The 22,635-nt window shown below is 42.4% G+C and overlaps 1 protein-coding gene across 1 annotated transcript in view; it reads left to right on the forward strand.

Moving 5' to 3' along the window:
* Positions 1-22,635, forward strand: part of GLIS1 (GLIS family zinc finger 1) — a 195,415-nt gene that overhangs the window by 48,422 nt on the left and 124,358 nt on the right. The gene's annotated exons all lie outside the window — the stretch shown is intronic.

Below are 22,635 nucleotides of genomic sequence, written 5' to 3' on the forward strand. Positions count from 1 at the left end.
ACTAGCTACAGTCTTACGGACAACCTAGAAATGCATTCCTCAGTGTCAGAGCCATCCACTGGTTCCTCCAACCTATTTTTCAACCACATAAGATTTAATTGTTGCAAATGGAATACTTGTTCTACAGAAGTCCAATAAATCTGCAGCCTGTCTTCCCAGTAATCAATCACAGATTGTGAATTGCATGAGGAAAAATCTATAAGATATATTCTTCATGTCTAGTACGTTGGGTTATTTTCATGTCTTGTGGTTTGAATTTGGCCACTGTCATTTTAGAGGAATTTCCTGCCATCTGCATTCAATTGAATTTTCTCACAGATTTGGGCTTGCTTGTAAATACTGGGATCTGGCAAAAGGAGTATCTTTGTTCTTCAGGGGCATTTTCGAAAACCGTTAACATGGTGTTGGCAATGTGCTGGGTTAGGGAAGATCCAGGAGATGAAAAAGGTATAAATCCCTCCTTCCCCATAACGGCCGATGATCTGTCTGGGCAGGAAGAAGAAGAACGAGTGCAGGACTTTGTGGCAGAGTTTATCATTAGCTATCACGGTGTTTCACATTTTGCTTACTAGTAGCGTGTTGGTCTTACTGCCTGCTTGTGACCATGTACTCAGGCAACAGGGTGAGCAGCCAAAATATTACAGTGAATTCCTGGGGGATCTCATTGCACAGTCCCAAACAGATCGGGAGTCGATTTACCACCAGCTCTAATTTGTGTTTTGGCTGCTGGTTTTGCATAGTGAGTTAATATCCAAACAGTGAGCATTAACATATGTAGATTCTTAGAAATCACACGTTCTGGTGACGGTGGGGCAAAGGGAGCTCCTCCATCCTCAGTGTAAGGCGTTGCTGCAGAGGGTTGTGAAATTCAAGGTAATCGCATCATCCTAATTGAAAGCTGGAGAGAGCACTCGGCATTCCTTTCTGAGAAGAGTGTGTATAATCGAATGAAAAAAAAATAGCCAAATGTTGAGGATCAAATTTAAGCCAACAAAATTGAAACAATCAGAATGGAGTTTAATGCTGTCTTGGACTTAACCTCGCAAGGAGGAATAATAGATAAGATGGGTTTACACGTGTACTCTGCGAAATTACTAGAGATAGAAGAAGTGTCTCAACTCAGAAGCAATCTGCTTTAATTTATTTCATTTTTCAGATTTTTATTTGTCAGACTTTGTCATTTGGACATAAATCAGGGTCAGTTCCAGTCTTGCTGTGAGAAGTAGGCCTGTGCAAATAATTGTAAGATTACAATTTCTAGATTTATCGTGTCTCTGGCTCTACCAGTTTATTCCATTTGAATATGGCAAGGTGTGTTTTCTGACTGTCAGTTCCTCAGGCTATCGTTGGTCTTACAGAATGATGCTTGGTTATTGCATCTTGGATGTCAGTGGGCCAGATTAGACCTTCCCCAGTGCTTTTAACCATGAGTTGTACATCTAAGCAAACATGCACAACTGCCTGGACTACAGCATGGGTCTGTTGACAGTGCTGCAGAGGGAATCTTGCTTCTGCTCCCTTAGTTCTGTAGAAAGGGAGGGGAAAAGCAACTCTTAGGGCCAGTGCAGTCCTTGGAGTGTCTCAGTGTTGTTTAGCTTTGGTTTCCTTAGCAAGCATTTTCCGAATTGTGTCTGAAAACAGTCCAGTCCAAGATGTTAAACAACATCTGTCCAGGGAGCTGGAGGGTGACATTTTTGTATCCTATTTTTGTATCCTCTTTCTGTAACAATCAATGCATTGTTTTCAGTATTGCATTTTCCGTGGTCTGGAAGTGGTCAGCGCCCGGGAGCAGACTCCTCGTGCACCTACAGCTAGCAGCCTTTGGGACTGCACCCCCTGCTCTGCCCAGGGATGCTGAGCTCTGGTAGGAGCAAAGTCATTTCCTCCTGCGTTTACATCTCTGTGCTGTTAGGACAGGCAGCTTTTTCAACAAGGGCTGGTGTAAGCCCTGGTTACATGGTCAGCTTACTGCTTTGAGTAACGTTTGCTCTTCTGCAGCAGGCAGGCTGACAGTGTGAGGAAATGGGCCTAATTCATCAGGGTGATGCTGTGTGCTTCGGCCCCGTGCTTTTTAAGATAGTAGAGTGTAGCCCTGACTGGCATGGGTCTATTCATTGCCTGGCAGTAATTTCTCAGGTGGAATATTCCCCCAAGATTAGGCATATGTTTTAGCTGAGCGTTCCTAAGATTTCAAAAAACTTGCTGAGATTTGGAGGGGTTATGCAGTTTTTGCTTCTGTGCATAGTTTTTCCTCCTGCCCTCTTTCCTTATTTTTTATATTGGTTTTCCTGTCATAACACTGGTATAGCTATTTATATTTTTTGAGGCTATTTTCAATGATGTAACCATATTTTAACTTACTTATAATGCATTGTGCAGAGCTGTTCTGATTTGTCCAAGAAGCTGAGGCCACCGTTGCTTTATGAATAAATAGATGTTTATTCACTACTTCTGTTTTTAATATGGCATGACTATCTGAGCAAGGATTGCTGGTTTGATCTCGACAGCACAGCCCATGATAAAACATCTGGAAATACACCTTCCAGTGCGTTTTAAGCCACAACGCTGAAAGAGAGGCTCTTTTATTTAAGTAAAGTTTCCAAGATTCTCTGGATCACCAGTTTAATTTGCTTGTTTACCAAACAAAGGGTTGCATTTTACACAAGCCAAATGAGCCTGGCACTGCAAATAAAAAACAGATTACATTCGTTGCCATTAGTCACTCAAACTAAAAGGGCAGCTCCTCCCTGAAAAGCAACTCTAAAACAGCATTGAAGACTTCAGTGTTTTTGTCCCTTAATATTTCCAAAACATATGCACTAAAGCAATGCTTTATTTTCTTATGTCACTCTTGCACAACTCTAGTGCATGATGGCTGTGATGGAGCCTACTTTCATTTTCTCATTTGACCTTTTATTAGTGTTTTTAAATCAGACAAGCCTCTCTCCTATTCACTTGTGTAGTCCTCTCTGCCCGGACTTGTTCCTGGTTATACTGGGGCAAATCTGGGTACTGCTGCAGTCAGGAGGAGCTGGAGCCCCTGCTCTTCAGTGATTTTTTTTTGGTGGATAAATGGTGGGGTAAATCTTCAGCTTTTCCTCCCAGTGATTAGATCACATCAAGTCCTGAAAAATTCCTACTGCTTGCTTCAAATATTGCTCTGCTTTCAGTATAATACTTTGTGCTTTGTGCTCAGGTAAATTGATAATTTACTTTGTCAGTGATTGTTGGTCTTTTCCACCAATCCAGCTTTCCCTTTGTTCCCTCTATTGTGCCTTCACATATGTGATTGCGTTCCTGCCTCTCAGACAACTATCTCCCTTCCTTCTGGATCTCCTAAACAAACCCTCACTGAGTTCATCAGCCTGATGCTCTTCGCTGAAGTCTCTACTGGAGACCAATAAAGCCAACAGGGAATTAGCTGACAAAGACAATTGTTATTGTTATTTCCAAAGAAAACATGCTTGCATTTTCTTTCTTTCTCTGAATAACTAAATGATGTTAACAATTGTTCTCTTGTTTCTTTTTCCTTTATTTGTTTCTCTCTGCCATTTTGTTTTTTGAAGTTAAACTACTGATAGAGCTTGCGTGCTGAAGGGCATCTGTCAAGCTTGCCACAGTAAGAAAGACATTACGGTGAGGTTCTGGGTCATTCTGCGTAACCCTAATTCTGAGCCACAGTAAGTGGGGTTATTCCAGAGAAAAGGGTATCGCATTCAGATGCTGTAGGATCTCAGCTTTGATAAGAGCAGCGTGCTTACCCTATGGATAGCAAAGGACTAGTGAAAGATACATGGGTGTTATTGCAGTTGTGGTAAGCATATTGCTGTTGCTGGGCAGCTTCCCTACATGTGCTCATTGAATTTCACCTGTATCCTCAGCTAAATTTAAATAAGAATTTAAATAATCTCTGCTGAGATATAGTGCCTGAGTGTGTATATACACATGACATGTGTAGGGAGTCCAGGCAGAACTTTCTGGTTTCAAGGGCAAGGTGCCCCAGCAATAATGAGCCAAATAAACTGGAACTTTGCCTTAACCTCCCGCTGTAGACCTTATAGTTGCAGATGTTGATGTCCCCATGAAATACTCATGAGCTACCTGATGAGATCAGATAAGCTGAATATGATTATATATTGTTATCCAAATGTTGCATTTGTTCAAGCTGCTGTGGTGTGTATCCTGCTTCTTTTGATGCAACTGTACAGGCAGTCTGCTGCTTTACTGCTAAAGATATTGATGGAATTTGGAGACCAAGCTTCAAAATACATCATTAGAGATTGCTATGATAAAACCTTCTGTAGATGAAACCAAGAGTAAATGCTAACATTCCTATCAGAAATTTCTGCAGATCCTCATCAAAGGGTCCTCACTGAAGATGGAATAAATCTGTGTGCTTGCACTGAGTATACCTAGCTGAAATTTTGACCCGGGTGGCACTGATTATTGGAAAGGACATTTGCATTGCACTTACCTATCATGTCTTTTATAGAGGCCAAATGCTTAAGTGCAAGCAGATGAGTAATTTAAACCATCATGGACTATACACAATCCAGAGAATAAACAGATCATTAGATAGTGTAAATCAGCAGCGAAGCTGTAGAAAAAAACATGCCAGCTAAAAGATTTGATATATTATCCTTATAGTTTTCTAAGACATGCACATTTCATCCTGATACAACCATCTTAATTTAAGCCAGAATTTGTCTCTGAAGTTAGCGTGCAGCCCTGAGATATACTGGGGACATGGGAAGCACCATTCAAGGGAGTAAAAAGCTCCCCAGTAGGGTAGCTGTGCGTGGCGCAGAGGTCTCTGGCTTTGGCCGTATTATCGTTCCGTTTTATGATGTGTGACTTGTGCTGTGACAGATTAGAAATATGTTTTTGGAAGCTCAAAGAGGCATAAATACATGCAAGCTCTGGGAAAGTGTTTAAAAACAGGAATGACATCTCCTAATTATATACATTATATTTCTTCTAACTTTTTGGCTATTGCTTTGTTCTGTGGTTCTTGATAAACAATTGGTTTTATTTAAGCTGAAGCTCTCTTCTCCCCAGACCCTGGACTTCCTCGTGAGCTGGATACACAGCCCGTCATTTGTGGCCTCACACAGTCACTACGGGGATGTTCAGGAATAATATTATGGCACATCCTGCCTGGTGCTAAGTGGAAAGACTGAAGAAGCTGTTAGGGATAAAAAGAGAGAGGCTGCATTCACAACAGAAAATTGTAACTTCATAGCCAGCACCTTTGCTTTTGGAAAGCTGGGAACCTCCCAGAAAAAGCAGATAAAATGCTTACTTAGGTCTGTATCATAAGCACACAATGGGCTGCAGAGATCATGCGACCACTAGGTATTTCTCAGCTCAGGTGCCCTGAAAGCATTGAAGGGGAGCTGAAGTTGGGGTAAACGCCCAGCTCAGGTAAGCTCTCAGGCCTTACACTTTGGTCAAAAGTCTGCACTGGGCTAATTCCCCAAGTGATGCTGATATTGCCAAGAGACAAGAGGGCTGTGGCTGTTCCTCCTCAGCTCCTAGTATTGAACCAGCCTGACTGTGGAAGTGATCAAATTGCATCTGCTGGGAGAAAACTCTCTGGTTTGTTCTCCCTTCGTGCCTGCTGGCAGGCAGGGAGTCAGCCTGCAGGATTTGGGTAGGGAAAGTTACCGTGCTGTCTTGACTTGCAGGCTCTTCCCATGCAGAGCTCCTTGGAAATGACGTGGTTAACAGTGTGTTTGTTTAAGAGGTAAGGGGGGGAGGGAAATTAGTATCAGGTAAAAATATATATGCGTGTGTATGTATATAAATTCCCAAAGCATTCACAGCCAGCTACTTAATAGTTTTCATTGAATTAATTTTAAAATGAGAACCTTGTTTCCTTTATTTAATAGAACAAAACGACTTCCATATTCTTGCCTGTAACTAGCAGGATTTATATAGCATTCTGCAAACAAAGTAAGCATTAAAGTCTCTTTTGCCCATCTGTGGAATGAATAATTTTGTGCAAAGCATTTATTATAAGCACACTGTACACTTAAACTTTTTACTGTAGTGGTGACAGATCCAGCACAGAACTGGATTGTTAAGTAGCAAGCGCGCCACACTTCTATACTGTGTAAAACTTTACCAACCTTTCTAAAGGCTCTTGGGTTCAAAGGAAAGTTTTAGCTCACTTGGCTAACTTTTGGGTGCTACTTAAAACGACTCTGGCTGTTAATGTTGCAAGTCGAGCTGAAGAGGTTACGGGGAGATGGAGTTAGAACTGCATGACTTCATGAAGGTGAGTGGAAAGGTTTGGGTCTGGTATGCGTGGACGTTGGCCACCCGCTTCTGCCCTGGGAAATTGGGTCAGGCAGCAGTGGGGTACGACTGGGTTAGGTGCTCAAATGTCTTTGGGAAAAGCTTAAGGTTTCCCTATTATTTGGCAGCAGCTGGGACTAACCCAGAGGAGATGCGTTGCAAGCACCTCACTGTAATGTAGGTGCTTTTAGGATGAGGTACACTAGGTAGTTATGATTTATATGCACCCCAGTCTTAGGGTGCTGTCAGTTGAAGCAGTGCCCCTTCTTCGAGCTGCCTTATTGCACCTTCCAGTTAGCTGCTCTTAGGGTCGCACTCCCCACTTCCTCTGGGATTCAGTAGGTGCTCAGTACCCAGCTCTGTTGTAAGACCCCATAGCTTAGGTTCTCCAAAACATCCTTCTCATGCCTCTAAACACAGAGGGAGCCAAATTCAGAGGTGGGGCATGAAAAAAAGCCGAGTTTCAATTAAAGACATTTAAAAATGTATTTCTAATGTTTTCTGGCAGCCAGAACACCAGACTCCTGTCTCTTTATCCCTTCCAATCCGCTGCCCTAACTCTTTGAGCTGCCTGCCATGCCTTTACATCTAGCACTGGGGCCAGTTTTGTCTCCAGCGAAACCTCTCATTTAATTTTCAGCACCCAGTCAATGCCTGAATATTTGCCTTTCTCCATCTACCTGGTCACATTTACAAGAACTGTTTTCTTTTTGGTTGTTTTAATCATACCTGGACTTAGTAATAGGGTATTCATGCCTCAAAACTAACATATATCATGTCCTTTATCATTTTGATAGGGCTGCTGCAAGTCCTGTGTATGTTCTGCCTCTGATGTGACTGACATTTCATCTGCAAGGTGAATGTCTCTGACTTTTGTGCTCACTTAGTGGCTTTTCTGCTAGGAAACATGGTCTGGTTTTGCCGTGTTTGGGTTACATCTGCTGCAATAATGACACCTGAAGGGCTGAAGAACACGTCCCTCCACCTTTCCAGCTCTAGCACCAGCACTAGGGCTTCTGGTGGGCTGGCCTTGCTTCATACAGCTTGTGGAGCAACTCTCAGAATAAACATTTAATTCCTTTCTGCATCTTTGAAATACAACTGAAGCTCAGAGGGTGTGCATGTGTGATGGAGATTAGCTATTGTCCTCTATATGCAACTGCATGCTCTCAGAGGTTGTTTTTTCCCTACAATTTATGGTTAGTTAAAAAAATAAAATCCTTCGAGCCCTCTTTCGCATTGTTCAGCAGAAATGCTGCATTCTTTCTCAAACTTCACTTCATGTAGTGGTCCTGTGCTATCACTGTGTGTGTAATTGCAGATCTCGGGAGAGAACTGCTGCTGTTTTTGCCCAAATGCTGGAGGGACCTATGAGAACAGGCCAGAGGAGTGCTGAGTTCTGTATTCCCTTTCTGGATCAGGGGGTGAAGGACCAGACACTCCTGAACATAAGCCTTTGAATTAGGTTTCTGTTGCTCTTTGAGCCTGTATAGGTGAGCTGATGGAACCAACAGGAGCTACTTCCCCAGCACGTGCAGGTTTTCAGATCCTTGAAATCTCAGAACAGCCTTGGAGAAAGGTTGGAAATATCAGCTCTTTGGCTGTGCCACTTCCAAAGTGTCCTCAGGGTTGCACCCTGCAATCTTAGAGGCATGGACAAACATAAGGAGGGAGGAGCAGTGGGAGAGTTTCACGTTACTGTGAGTCTTTGGTGTGTAGTTGGAGTTTATTGTTGTAACCAACAACAATAAACATAATAACTGAGAATAGATAGGATTATTTCAGGATGTTACAAAGTGTCAAAAAACAAAGCGATTTGTCTTGTAAAAGCCTATTTTGTTGTTGTTGGATGATAACCTAACCCTGTTTATTTCCCAGCGCTCAGTTTGCACATCCGTTCTGATGTTACTCTCCAGGTTTGTTTGTGGTTATTCTTTGATAGGAACACCTAAATCATTTACTGTTTACAGCAAGAGCTGTTTAGCTGGGATGGTGGGTTTCTTGATGTGCGTAAGACATTTAGGCATTCATTCGATATGCAGATGGGAACCTTCTTTGTCATGTGCCAGGAGGAATCCGACGAAATATTGTGTAAGTGGTGACTGCGATTTTTGCTTCTGTTGAGTCTTGCACCTGATCCAGCGTTAGCTAGAGTTTTAAATTTATAATGCTTGTGTCAAGGAGAAACCTGAAAATAAATCAAGTTTTATAGTCTCGATAATGTAGTGTCTGTTCCAGCTGATGCTTTATTTCTTCAGCCCTTTGATTCTTTCCATATGAAGGCAACAAATACTTCCATCAGGTTGATATGGCTGTTTCTTTTCTTAGAAGTTGGATACCTTCTAAATGGTTCGGGCAACTGCATCTCCAAAATTTGCATAAATAAATCAGCTATGTACTGTGGCTTTTTGTGATGTTCAGTGTCTTTTTATTATTTGATGATTAAACGTATTGCAATTTACTAATGAAGAGATGTATTTTGAAGAGCAAAGGTCAGGGCCAGATTTGAAGACTTCCATTGCCTGAAATGTCTAAAGTAATTTTAATCAGGGAATTTACTTGCCATCATCAAAGCACTTTTCCTTTCATGATTTGAAAAAGTTTACTGCTGATGTTTATAATTATGGAACACCACCATCAAACCCTTTGCTCATCAAACTTCATTACAGTGATTTATTTGACATGCAGTAATACTTGTAATGCAGAACAGAAACAGAGCTATTGATTTACCAGCAAATTCATTAAAATTGTGTAAGTATTATTGCCAATAGATACACAAAGAACATAAATTATTTTATTCTGTTTTTGACTTACAGAGGGTCTGTCGAGGAGCTCCATATAAAGCAGTGCAGCAAGCTCCCATTTCTGTACGTTAGCAGATACTGCTGGAATAGCCTTTCTTGTTCCAGAAGCTCGTACTGTTGAATTTTGTTTGAGGAAGTATTTTGGTTGGTGCAGTCCTGTCTTGCAAAGAGACCTATTTTCTGACCAGCAATGAAGTCAAGAATATAGTGAATGGCATATCAAGATTATTCTGTACATATTAGTTTTTACATAATAAGAATGAAAAATATTTTGCATTTTTTTGCATCCCAACTTCTTGGTTGATCCAGAAGCTACTGTGCATTTGGAACATCTTCCTGTTATGAAGAACTTCTTAAACTCATTTTTATTTATATTAAAATGATTCTAGAAGTGCAGGGCAGGACATTTGCTTGTGTTGTATCTCCAAACTGTTCTTTGTTTTGTATCTCTTAGATTATGTTACACAGTACCCACGCCAATGGAGCTGCAGTACTGACTGATTCCTAACTGGTGCCATCGGCCAGAAATCATTACTAACTCTCATGCTGTCATTAGTAAGTGCTGAGAACTGCTGATACTGTGCAGGATGAGAAACACCGTCCTGTTACTCTGGTGATGGAACTATCCAGAGATATTTGAAGGCAGTTGGGCTCTGGAGTGAGTTGTTTGTCTTTGTGGGACTTCCCCAGTGAAGGTCAAATGTTTGAAGGGACTCCTGGTGCACTTAAACTGCACTGAGTGTAAGGGTTTGTTTTGTTCTTTGCATTTTAATGCTTTCCCTGGATCTTTTTTTTTTCTTTGCCATTTTCTGTGGGCAGCTCCATTTTGTGCTTATCATGGCTCTGCCAGATGCCACACTAAATAGTTTGCTCCTTTCCCCAGTACAGAGCATCTACTGCAGTGTTTTTTGGTTTCCTTGCCTAGCCCCAGGCAGGATTTGTTTTTTTAATTACAAAGTTAATTTTGTTTCTTTGGACACAATTCAAACAGCTAACAGTAATGCTCATATATCCCCTAATGCCTGTGACAGGTTTTCCATGTAAACAAAAATTGCATCTGTCCTCAGGGACTGATTTCTGTGAGCATATATCATGAAATGTTGGCTATTTTTATAAGGTATGTAAATGAAAACGGAAAATACTGAGAGGCTGTCCTGGAATGTGAAGAGCTTAGATTTCTGTCTGAACTTGGGTAAGCAAACCTGTCCTTGCCTTTGAAAGTGGTTGACTTTGTTGATTTAGGGCTTCGTTTTTGGCCAGTTGATAGTGTATGACCCTTCTGCTCGGTCTGTATCTAATGAAGACTCCAGTGAAGTTAAAACTTGAGTAGTTGGGAGTCACTTGAGACTATGCTACAAGCAGATAGAAAATGTGAGCCAAATTGCTCATTGGTCCTAAAATTGTTTCTGAAAAAAAGAAACTGGAGTCAGTTGGTGGGGAAGGAATTGGAAATTCCAAAATCAGTTCTGTTTCTTTTTCTTTTCCTTTTTATTTTTATTTTTTTTTTCAAATGTAAAATCTAATTTTTCCTCAGCAATTTGAAAACAAGTAGGAACGGATCCTTCCCCATGTCCTTGCCCTCCTGCAGTGGGCAGGAAAGGCGCCCTTGATGCCAAGCTCAGGTTCCTGTGGGAAAAGGAAGACTTTCTCATGTTTTATGGCCAACTTAGACAAAGACTGCAAGAGTCACAGCTTTCTCCTACCATCCATATTGTGGCATAGGTGGCATACTTATGTCAGCATTAGAAATGAAGCAGAGTGCCCAGCTGATGTGAACTGTAGGATCGATGGGAAACCTCGTGTTTCTGCATATAACCTTGAAGCAAAGGAGCTAGGAGGAAACTTTCCTTATGAGAAGATTTTCTCATCTGTAGTTTCAGGTTTCCATGGTTAAGAAGCATTTCATGCCTCACCAAAGGCAGATAGGCCAATCCTTCCTCGAGCAGTCACTGTAGCTGTTTCCATTCATGTCTGAATGCCGAGACACCATAACGTGGGATGCAGAGGCAGAGCAAGTGAGCATAACTGTTTATTTCCCTTTCCTCAATTGTGTGAAGCAGCTACATAGCTTTTTCATCTGACAGTTGTTAAGCATTTAAGTGCAATATTCCAAGAGATGCATCTTTGCCAAACATCCTGTCTCCTCTCCTCTGTTTATCCAGTTATTTAAGGAAACAAAGGGGAATCTTCTCTTATTTGTCTCTCATTGCTTCTGCAGAGCAAGGTATGGTAGGACACGTGTTTCATGCAGTCTCCTTCCCTACCCTTTGCTTGGACACTGACATGTTTTTGGAAAATTTTCTTAAAAACAGAAAGATTTGATGGATCCATTTAGCCCAAGGACAGACCATTTAGCTTAGCTTAGTTGATGTCTGCTTTCAACCTAAAAGCACTCTTTAGGCCCTGTCAAGGATGTAACGGATCAAATCCTTCCCCCCTCAGCTGTGTTTAGACACAGCGTCTGTCTAAACACACACAGCTAGGTCCTAGCTTGTGTAAATCACCGTAGTCCATCCACTAAGGAGTTGAACTGAAGTAAAGGAGGTTTTGATGATTTGCATGAGCTGAGAACCTGCCCCGTGGTCTCCTTGCAGTAGAATTTGACTGTGCTGTGCATGCATGACTGTAACTGGAGGCCAGCACTTGTGGGGCATCTGTATTCTGATCATCCAGCAGGATTACTAGAAGCGTACCGGGCAGCTCAGGCAGCCATTCACACAGCACAGCACAAGAATGACTGGACAGACAGCACTTCCTTCCCAAGAATTTGTCTAGACTTTAGAGGTTTTCCAAGAAAAACCATTCCGTATATACAGTCATTGCTCCTGAGGTGCGTAAATGTCTCTGATCCTGCTAGGAGACAGATGACTATTGTGCTGATGGCTCAGCTCCTGTAAAGAGCTGATGGATAGGAAGCAGAGGTGTTCATAGGGGCACGGGGCCTCAGGGCTTTGGCATCGGGATAAGTTACTGGAGAGCAGCAAATCACTGTGTCTGCAACCAGATGCACACTCTTACCTTGCAGCACCTCCTGGTCAATGAGAGGTACTGTACCTCTCGTTTCCTGAAGGAAAGCTGTCTTAAATTGTGTTACGCTTACTTAAGGAAACTGCCTGCACATCACGGTTAATGCGAAGTGGTCATTATGTAGTAACTTGCCACCTTGCAGAAATCGATCTGCGTCAGAGCTCCTGATCTCTACGTTTCTGTTTCCTTTTATTTTAAAGACAGCATTTTTTTCCCAGTTCTCAGAGAGATCAGAAACTTCAATATGTTGTTTTCTCCCTGTTACTTTCCTTGGAAATTCAAAAACACTCTTGATGCTCCACTGAAGAAATATCCTTCCTTAGAAGATTTCTGGTAGAATGGAAATTCAGAAATTTGATTTCCTCTCTCTCAAACCATCGCATTCCCCTCAGAAAAATCCTCCTTCTTTTCCTTCCCTGAGCGCTCAAAAAGGAAGAGAGAAAAATATTGCCAAGTCCCCATTAGGTTAGGGCTTTATTGACTTTATTGGCTAATTTCATTATGTCTTTCTTCAGAAGAAGGTAGGACTGGGAACTCAGCTTTACGCAGTGTTGATCCTAGAATCACACAAGTCCTCTAAACTGGATGAAGTGGAAGGAAAGAAAAAGAAGCAGAAAGAGGGATGTCCTCCATTTCAAGCAAGTATTTTCTCTTAGCTACGTTTGTTGCATGACCACTACCAAGTCAATGCAGTGGACACGTCTGGAGAAAGCACTTACCCTCATCTCACAGGTTTTGGAGATATCTGTACCCAGTCCTGGTCAAAGAGTGCATTTAAGTGAGGGTGAGATGCTTGGCCTTCTTCTTAGCTAGAATCCAGAGGGGTACATGACTGGAGGGAGGTCTGTGATGAAGGCCCTGCCTCAGGTTTGTTCCAATTTCTGACGAAATATGGAGCAAGGCATGTCCCATGGCCATTCTGCCCTCTGAGGGTCCCCATTTTGCTGGGTGTGGGGCCTACAAACATACCATATTCCCAAGGCAGGAAGGAGGGAGGGCCGTGCTAGTTGCCTCCCTGGTGATGACAGGCCTCGAGGCCTTGCAAATAAGTCTGTGAGAGATAGGATGGGGGAGCTGGGCTGAACCCAACAGGGAAAAAGCTGAGGAAAGAGAGGGAAAAAGTGGTGACAGGTTCTCCAGGGCTCCTCTTCTGTCCCCTTTCTTTTATCCCTTCCTATTGTTTTTCCTCTGTGGATGCAACCATGGAAATGTGAATAGGCCACAATTTAAGGTGAATGGGAAATAAATCTGCCACTCAGTAAGATGTATTAAATTATTGTCTTAAGCTTGACTTTCCCATAGGCTCAGATCTCAGATAGAGTTAAGCTAACTGCACTCTGCCCCATGTCTGGCTGCTCGTTGGCTTGAACTAATATTTTTGGGAATTATGGTTTTGATTAGACTGAGAAATTATTTGGCCTTCCCATTAAACCTCACTGAATGTACTCTGGGAAGGCTCTGCCTGCCTGGCTGCCCTTTCACCAAATGGTAAGCTGCTGGGGCATGGTCCTTGCAGCACACGAGACAATGCAGGCAGAGCTAATTTACCAAAAATGAAGACAGATTGGAAAAGGTATAGTAACCAACCCTATAGAGCTTGCTTTCTCCCTTTCCTTCTGCCTTTGTATCAGTTTATTTGTGATAGGAGGCATCCTCTTTTGTGAGTGACACTTGCATTGAGGATTCCCTGAGAACCGTCTGAAGATCCTTCATTTTTCACTTAAAATTTACCACCAAGCTTTCTTCTGTCTTGCTGTGACAGCAGAGGCTTAGGCGGTTCAGAGTTCAGGCTTAGCTCCAGTGAGTATCCCAAAAGATGGATGCAATTCTGGAGCCTGTTTGAATTATCCAGGCTTCTCCCTAACAAAGATGGTGCAATCCCAAATGCACTCGCTGGCTATATTTTAAGATACTTCTTGTGGAGGCTTTATTTTAGGCTTGTCCAGCAAATATCTACTGTATTGAAATGGGGGTGGCCAGACAGCAACACTTTGACGGTAACTTCTTTTTATAAGGTGATTTTATGTCCCTATAGAAGGTGTGTGTTTCTCAGCCCTTGATATATTTATTTAAACCTTTGAGAGGCAGAAGTGCTGTTACTCCCATTTTACCAGAAAGGTTTAAAGCACAGGTTGAATTCAGTGACTTACCTGAGCGCCACCCAAAATGTGAACTATCACCTCCAACACGTCGGTCATTGCTGTCAGCCAAGGCCCATCCTTTCTTCCAGGCCTTTAGGTGGGCACAGGCCACGCAGTCTTTGAAGATACACCTTACACTGTTCGAGGTGAACCTAAAAGTCCCTTAACCTTACCCTAACTAAAGTGTCCCAAGAAAACATCCATAAAAGACATCAGCTGTGATGGAAATGTTGAGCCTGATTGGCAGGCCGAAAAGATTCAGATAATAAAGGGTCATTTTTGAAAACGTAGTAATGTCTGTGGAAAATGTGAAAGATTAGTTCCATTAAACACTGCAGGCGTGTCAGTTCTAGCAGTCATTTCTGTTAGCTGGCCATAATAGCGGTTTTTTTTTTTCACCAAATTAAAACAGAAGAATTGGTGAGGTTTATTTCATGTTGCTTGAATCTGTCTAAGCTGTAATTTGTGCTGGACAGGCACATCTACAGAATCTCAAGTTTGGCAAATATTTGTTGTTCTGCAGCATGTAATCCACCAATACAGAGTTTGCTTCTTGCTCTTGTAATCTGACATGAATTAAAGCAATCATAAGGTTTTTTCTTTTTATAGAGAAGTGCAATCTTCCTGCATTGCAGTTAGTAGCTGTTGCTGGAAAACTAATTTGCAAAAATATTATTTAGTTCTCTTGTGCATGAATAGGTACTTACTTTGTGAAGGCTCAGCCTCTGTTTGCTATATAGATCAAGAACTGATATCTTGACAGCTAGTAACCCTAAGACCATCCCTGGAGCATCCAGAAGGCACTGATTTCAGTGGGATGTGTAGCTTACTAGGTGCCAGGGGCACTTTTTGTGGTGCCTGGGTATCTCCCACCAAAACCTCCCCATGTTCAATACTGATTTGCTTGCAAAACTGGTGAAGTGCAAAGCACAAGGTAATAGAGCTACAATAGTGGAGCATCTGTGGAAATTCTGGCTCTGTTGGCTTTAGCTAAGAATTATGACTATTTCTGGGGATTTTAAAAACATTTGGGGAATTAGCAATCATTTTTATCCACATACCAAAATACTGGCAGGATGAAAACCTGAAGAAAAGGATGTAATTTCTGGCAGGATGCACACTTTTGGGTTTGCATTTTGTTACATTTATCTGAGTCCATTGTTGTGATGTGCCTTTAAAAAGCAGTAGTTGTCATGCAAACCCTCCTGTGATCACTGAGCCAATCTGTAATCTTAATGGAAAGGTTGGGTTCAGGTTAATCAATTAATCTTACTCACAGGAATAGCCTAATAAAGCTTAAGGGCTGCCTTGACTGACGTTAAACTTTTCTTCCTGTATCCTTCAAGAATCAATAGGGTAACCTCAAGCACTAAAACAGCAGAGAGATAAAATATACAGAAGCCTTTGTCTTGCAGCCTTTTTGCATAGTTCCATGTGAATAAACACCAGTGCTTTCGTGGCGAATCCTTATGAAGCTTTCAGTAGTGAAATACTCGGAAATGTCTGTGTCACACTGCTGACTCATGGGAAGCTGGAGAGCCTCTGCTGCACCCTATAAACTATAGGTAAAAGTGCATTGCTTTGTTTAAACTTTGACTTCAATGTATGTCATGCTGCAGTAAAGCTGTGGCCTTCGGTATCTTCTGGAAGCGTCACTGTTGGAGAATTACGCAATAGACATAAAACTTGATGGCTGGAGAACAAGATGTAACATACCTTAGAGGGTCAGGGTCATAGAAAGTGTCAGCTTTTGGACGTCATGTTTTCCTGGCAAGACAGCGAAAGTTGCCATCTCTTTGGACTAGTAGGGGAAGGGACATTTATAGGTAAAACTGCGAGGACAATGCATCCTTTCGGGCTAGGAATGATGTATTCCCAAAGGAGCACAACCTTGTTGGGAAGCTGAACAGCGAGCTGACAGGGAGGTGCTGGGATTTGACCAAAGTTGTGATGGGCAGAAGTGCTGGAGGGAAAATAGTGTCAATTTAAATAGGTACAATTGAGGTAAAATTCATGAGTGAAATCCAAATACCAGTACTTATTTCTGATCTGGTTGTTTCTTAGGTAAAAAGCTAATAGACTTGGAAGATTTTGGCTGTGGAGTCTTGATTTGGTCCACTAAGTATTTTAAATTATTGTTCATGATTAGTTTATAATAAAAACGTAGATGATTAAGTCTGGGAGAGCTCAGAGTTTAGTGCTTAGATTCTACATGACATTCGTGTCTTTCAGAGGGAACTTTGTCCACTGTTCCTCATTTATAAAAATTCATTACCCGTATAAATCTCATCCCCAGATGTTTGCATGTCTCTGGAAAAAATACAGATGTCTCTGAGAAGTCATGTTTGATTTTATTAAAATCACTTTTCCCTTTGTACGAACCTAAGTGCCTGAACTAAAACAGCTATTGTAGGACGCTGAAGAGAAAGCCTTTCAGCAGGCAAGGAAGCGATGCAGCAGGATGGTGATGCTGAAACACAAGGAGGATACTGAGAGCAGATGTAGCTGCGCTTCAGCAGGACCGTGTGTGCTGTCAGGTACCCTCAGCAGAGAGCAGCCATGCCTGTGTATGTGGTTTGGTTTTGTTTTAGAGCAGAGGACATTTTTCAAAGGATCACAGCATATCCAAGCAAAAACAAATAACCACATTTTATGTTTATTTATTTATTTATAGCATTTCTTGCCTAGACTGTTATTTTTCAAATGATTTGGCCCTTTGTACCATTTTTAGTCTGTTCTGTACATTTACATTGTCTGGGGGCAGGGCTTGTCTGTCTTGTCTCGTATTTGCACATCACTAGCAAAAGGAAATTTACTTTAGCTCTGGAGATCTCAGACGTTACGGCAGTGTGGGTAATGAAGGAGTACTCAGCTTCCTGTCTTTACCCCAACTGATCCTGTCACTGCGTGTCTGTGAAGAACAGCTCTGTGCATGGCACAATGCAAACTGGCCTCAAAATACCTTAGTGTTGTGCTGAAATCCCGTACTGACAGGCCATGCTGAATTTGCAGCACTGGGTTATTAAAAATACAGGGTTACCAAGCAACAGTGTTTATAGAAGGAACATTTCTTGTTCCCAGTTTTGCCTGTGACTGCTCTATCTATAAAATAGCTTCAACCAGCAGTATCGAGGGGGTTTTGGTGTAACAAAGCGATTAATTTTGATACTAATGAAACGAGGCCCTGCTGCCTGCCTTGTGCTGCGCTGTGCTTGTGGTGCCTGTAGGCAAGGTATGGATCTTGCAGCGGGTGGCTTGCTTTGAGCTCTGCCTTTATTTTACCAAGGGTATTGTTCAGTTTTTCTTTTTTTTCTTTTTTTTTTTTTTTTTCTGTGAATAGCAGCTCCCTTCAGAGATCCATACAATAAAGTAAATGTCTCACATTATTACACAAGATAAGGACTTCCAAAGTAAAACCTTGCATTGACTAAAATCCAGGTTTTAACTCAAATACAATATTCTGAAGAGCAGGAGAATGTGGTACCACATACTAAGGAAAATGCTGTTGTACAAAGCAAACAAGTTCTGCTTGTCCCCGTGCTGTGCATTTTTCCCCTTCTTCCAGTTGATTTATTTAGCGACTTGCACAAGCCTCGAGGCATTTTGTTGAATTCCAGAGGAACTTTACTTAGATAGAGATGTGTGTGATAGGACTAAAGCTCAAGTATCTGTCATTTAAATGCTAATATCTCTGGATTAGAAGAACTTGGCAGTAATTACAAGAGCTGGTGATGTTGCATACTGATTTAAAGTAGTTGGTGACGCTTTTGCTGGAAGTAGAACGGACAGTTTGACACCAGGATCAAAGCAGAAGGAGTTATATTTAATAGAAATTGCCTGTGGAGTAGTTTGTGTTGGAAGAAGTGTTACACAGACCCAGATGCTGGTGAAAAGCTCTTCACTGCTGCGTGCGGAGAGTGGCCGAGCCCAGTGGACAGTGACAGCAGGGCGTCATTTTAATGAATCACCAGCAAGCTTATCAGAAGAGAATTTTATTTCCTCGTATGTCTAGATTATTATAATGGCATTAACCTCTACAGAGAGCCCTGAATCCGTGCAGTATTCCCAAATGCTGGTGTTTGTATTGGCACTTACATGTTTACAGATGGAAGCGCAAATCCCATCTTCTCCCTCCTGATTCGACAACATAGGATGCTACTGCAGCAATTATTTCTCCTGCAGCCTGCTGAGACTCCCTCATTTTTTCCTTGCTGAAGTTGCTGTCAGGTGCTGCATTTTGGCTAGACCTCGCTCTCTTTAAGAAGTTTGTTGATGTCCAAGCAGAATGCATGCCAGCAGATTTTGCGATATCATTTGTAAGACAAAAGAAAACTAGAGATGGAAGTCACATTTTTGTGCACAAATTTCTTAGCCCTCTGTTTATGATGCCTTCTGTCGTACCTAATTCCTCCAGGACAGTTTATGTCTAGATTTGTCCAGCTTCAGTGGGAGCACGTTGAGTGAGCACAGAACAGAGTGCACAACACACGAGATCTAATCCAGCAACGGCATGTGTGCAAGCAGAACTTTGCATTCATGCGTTGCACCAGGAATTTCACTGGGGCTCTGCCTGGGCACCTAGTTCTGCCCACACGGAATAAATGGCAAATAGGAGTCATGTGTCTGAAGAGCAGCACAGAGCTGTCAGATGCTTCTTTTCGCCAGACTCTACTATTTGTATAAACACTGTAAGCACTCTGTTGCAAAGCTTGGAAAACATTTTGCTCTGCCTTCTTTGTTTTGGTTTGGTTTTATTTGCATGCATCATTTTACATGTGAGGAAATTAACCCAATACAACCAACCAGATTGTACAGGAGTTAGAATAATGTCTTACATGCAAAACTTATATCCTCCTGTCCTTTCTCTTGTGGAATGTGATTTTACAAAAGAAAGACAACAAAAACACAACAACGATTTGAAACAGACACGGATTTGCTCATAACAAATGTTGAAAAAAACCTCCAGATATCCCTGGTTTGTGAATGTGCACGTTATTGAGAATGCAGTAGGCTCAAATGTTTACTTTCAGCAATGATCCCAAACTCTGGGAACTTGTGTGTTACGTACAAATATTAGTCTTTCATCTGTCTTCACAACAAGCAAATATTGGGAGTTGAACTTGGGCATACTTTCAGTGCTGCTCGGGTGAAGTGTTGTAGACACTGAGGCACAAATTTGCTTTTGCAGCAAATGATGTTGGCTTGTTTTTCTGTGTATCTTTGAGATAATAAGTATGGAGAAAAGATACATTCATTATTAACTTCCTAGAGACTGGCCATCTGATTTATGGCTTCAAAGTATCTCAACTTAATCTGTCAGAACTGATTTTAAACCTCATTTGTCTTCTGGTTTTGGCAGCGCTCTACCTTGAATTTGACCGTTTGACATGCATTGTACTAGAGTCACATTTTAAAAACATTTACAGTATGTTGCAAAAAAAAAAAGGAAAAAAGAATCAATTTGGTACATCTGCTTTCAATATTATGCATCTCTAAAAGTGAAAACAGTTTGAGAATTGGCATTGGGAATGCTCTTGTTGTAGCTGTGAGCCCAGCATTTAGGTAACTTTTATAAGAACAGAGTAATAATTACAGACAATGAATTGTCAGTGAATAAAAGTCTCCTGTGATTATCACCAGTTACAGTTAACAGCTCTGGTGGCCAGCAGATGAGATGCAGAACACAGCTTTTCCCAAACTGAAAGATAGGGCATTTCTCTAAAGATTTTCTAAAATTGCTTTCAGAGAGAGGCTACGTTCCTGCCCAAGACATTAGCAGCCCCCCGAGGCTTTGCACAGACACCTCGCAGGGTAAGTTACCACATCCAGGAGGATGGCTGCATCTCGGGAGCTGCTACAACTCTCCCTGCTCTCCCTTTGCCATAAAGAACAGCCTCAGCTTTGGGCTCCTCTCCAGCCTGGGCCTTTCAGGCTCTGACCACTGCTCCTTCCCTAACGCTGATGCGTGGACCTGGAAAAATCTTCTCCAAGTGCACACATGGCTCAGGCTTCCCTTGTAGTCCCCATGTTTGTTAATTGTAGCTGCATGGGATTGTTTTTTCTCAGAAGAGCCTTTCCCCATCTTGATTTTTTTCATCCCTGCTGTCACTGTATATTAGTTTTTTCCTGCACTAGTCTGGGTGATTATCAGCAGGGGAATATTACGTGAGTAAACATCACATAAGAGGATGCGTTAACGATACAAGAACAGGGTGGTGGCGAGCTGGATGAAAGTGCTGGCAGTGTGGATAGATAGGGAAGGCATTGCCTTAGGAATATTGCACAGAAGGAGCTTATGAGACCCAGAAGTAAAGTGAGGACTGAGAGATCCAAGTCAGAGATGAAGCCCGTGTTGTGAAGACCTCGTGGTGGGAGCTGTTCTGGTAGGAACTGCTCAAAGAGGGAGAGGACGCAGGTGCTGGGGTACATTTTGTAGCTGCAAGGAGCTACCTTTGATACTTGTCATCCACAAAGAGGTGTCAGAGACTGAATATTAGCAGTGTTAGGCAGATGATAGTGAGCCAAGGCAGTAGGGTTCTGTTTGGTTTTGTGACTGAGATTACCAATGTGAAGGTGAAGAGGGAGAAGAGAAATAGAGAAAGGACCAAGCTCGTTGAAGGGAAGAGGACACGAACACAATCCTTCCCCTGGACAGCTCATTGAGGTAACTGCTTCTCCCAGGGCATCACAGGGGGTTGGGATGGCTCCTACTTGATTATACCAAAATAACTTGATGTTTGTGCGTCCAATCACCAGTTCAGAAAAGACCACTGGGCTTTACTTGTGTTCACCGTGGACCTGCCTGGTGTGGTGTCATGGTGTTATTGCCTGCATTCTCATCAACGCAGGGAAGGATTTAAGCAGTTTCCTTTCTTTTTTTCTGTACGTGCCTGATGCTGAGCCTGGGGTTTTTATTCTTTCAATTATGCTGCGTAGCATTTGGAATGCTTAACAGAGCCAGGCACAGGCAGTGCATAAGGATGAGAGCACTGGAATAGAAAAATAAACAGCGGAAACCCACAGCTGAACTACCAGATGCTGGGGTTTGTCAGGAGTTTTTTATAAGAAGACAAGACTCTGACTGGGGTCGTTATCCCTACCAGCCACTTGTCAGTGTAAGTCTCTTTTTTTTTTTTCTCCTTCCATCTCCACCCCTCCATATCAAATGTCCCTGTCCAGGCATGATGAAACAGCTGATTTGTTACCGTTTTCCTGTAGGAGAGGACCTACGATGTCCTCACACACAGAGGTGTGCAGGCCACCTTGTCACCTCTGGGGACACTGCTGTGACACAGGGCTTGTCTTAGACTATAGGAGAGCAGAGGGAGACTCAGACCCCAGATGCACAGATGTTTAGGAGGGATTTTCTTTTCTTTTCTTTGAAAAGCACAGAAATGGGAGGGGTTCCCTTAGCCCTGAGCACGGCTTGCAGGGGCAAAACGTAGTCCATGTGTGTGTTGCTTCTTTCCCTGCCTCTTCTCATGGTCCAGCCCTTCCCCACTTTCTGTCCTGCTGAACAAAACCTGCTGGTCTTCACCAGCACAGCCCAAGCCCATGGCTGCACTTGTTGCTTCTGCATGTCACAGGGTGGCCCTTTTTGGCCCATGATGAAGACAAAAGATATAAGGAGCACTAAATTACACTCGTGCCAAAGCCACCGTTGCTGTGCTGAGTGGCACCGTCTCACCATTCCTTACTTGTACCCCTCAGTCCCTTAGGTTGTGAACTTTCTGAGGCAGAGGTCTTATTTTTGCTCATCCCAGTGCAGAAATACGGGATTATAACCCAAACACTGCCTGTGTCCTGGACGTAAGAGCTGGCAATAGCTCGGCTATTGCACCATGGCTGCGCCTCAGTCAGGTGGATGTCAGGGAAGAGGCTGAGGACGATCAGGAGCAGACCTTAGCGATGGATGTCCTGCTGCAAAGTTAGGAAATATCAGTGGACTTCAAAGGGGAAGCAAAACCAGAGCAGGCAGTGCCTGTGCCTAACAGTGGCTATATTGCACAGCAGCCTGAACATTGAGGGTCCGTGTCCAGAAGGAAGGTCAAGAGAGATTCCTACAAAAGCCGGTAATTGTTTTCTTTTTTAGCTTGTTTATTTTCTATGCAGTTAGCAAAACGTGACTCCTCATTATGTGTGGTGTAACCAGTCATTAGCTGTATATACATGGCTGGGATTCAGTTACACAGAAACAAGATACTTTGCTTTGCCACGCTAACTGAGAAGAGGAAAACACACTGACGTGCAGGGAATGGAGACCTGAGCTTTGGGAAGGCACTCTTGCTCACAGGGACCTGTCACTGCAGCATACCTACTGGTGTTTCTGTAGGGTTTAGGGCTTCCTAAGCATATCTGAGAGC

This window comes from Aythya fuligula, chromosome 8 (assembly GCF_009819795.1).
Source record: "Aythya fuligula isolate bAytFul2 chromosome 8, bAytFul2.pri, whole genome shotgun sequence".
NCBI classification, from domain to species: domain Eukaryota; kingdom Metazoa; phylum Chordata; class Aves; order Anseriformes; family Anatidae; genus Aythya; species Aythya fuligula.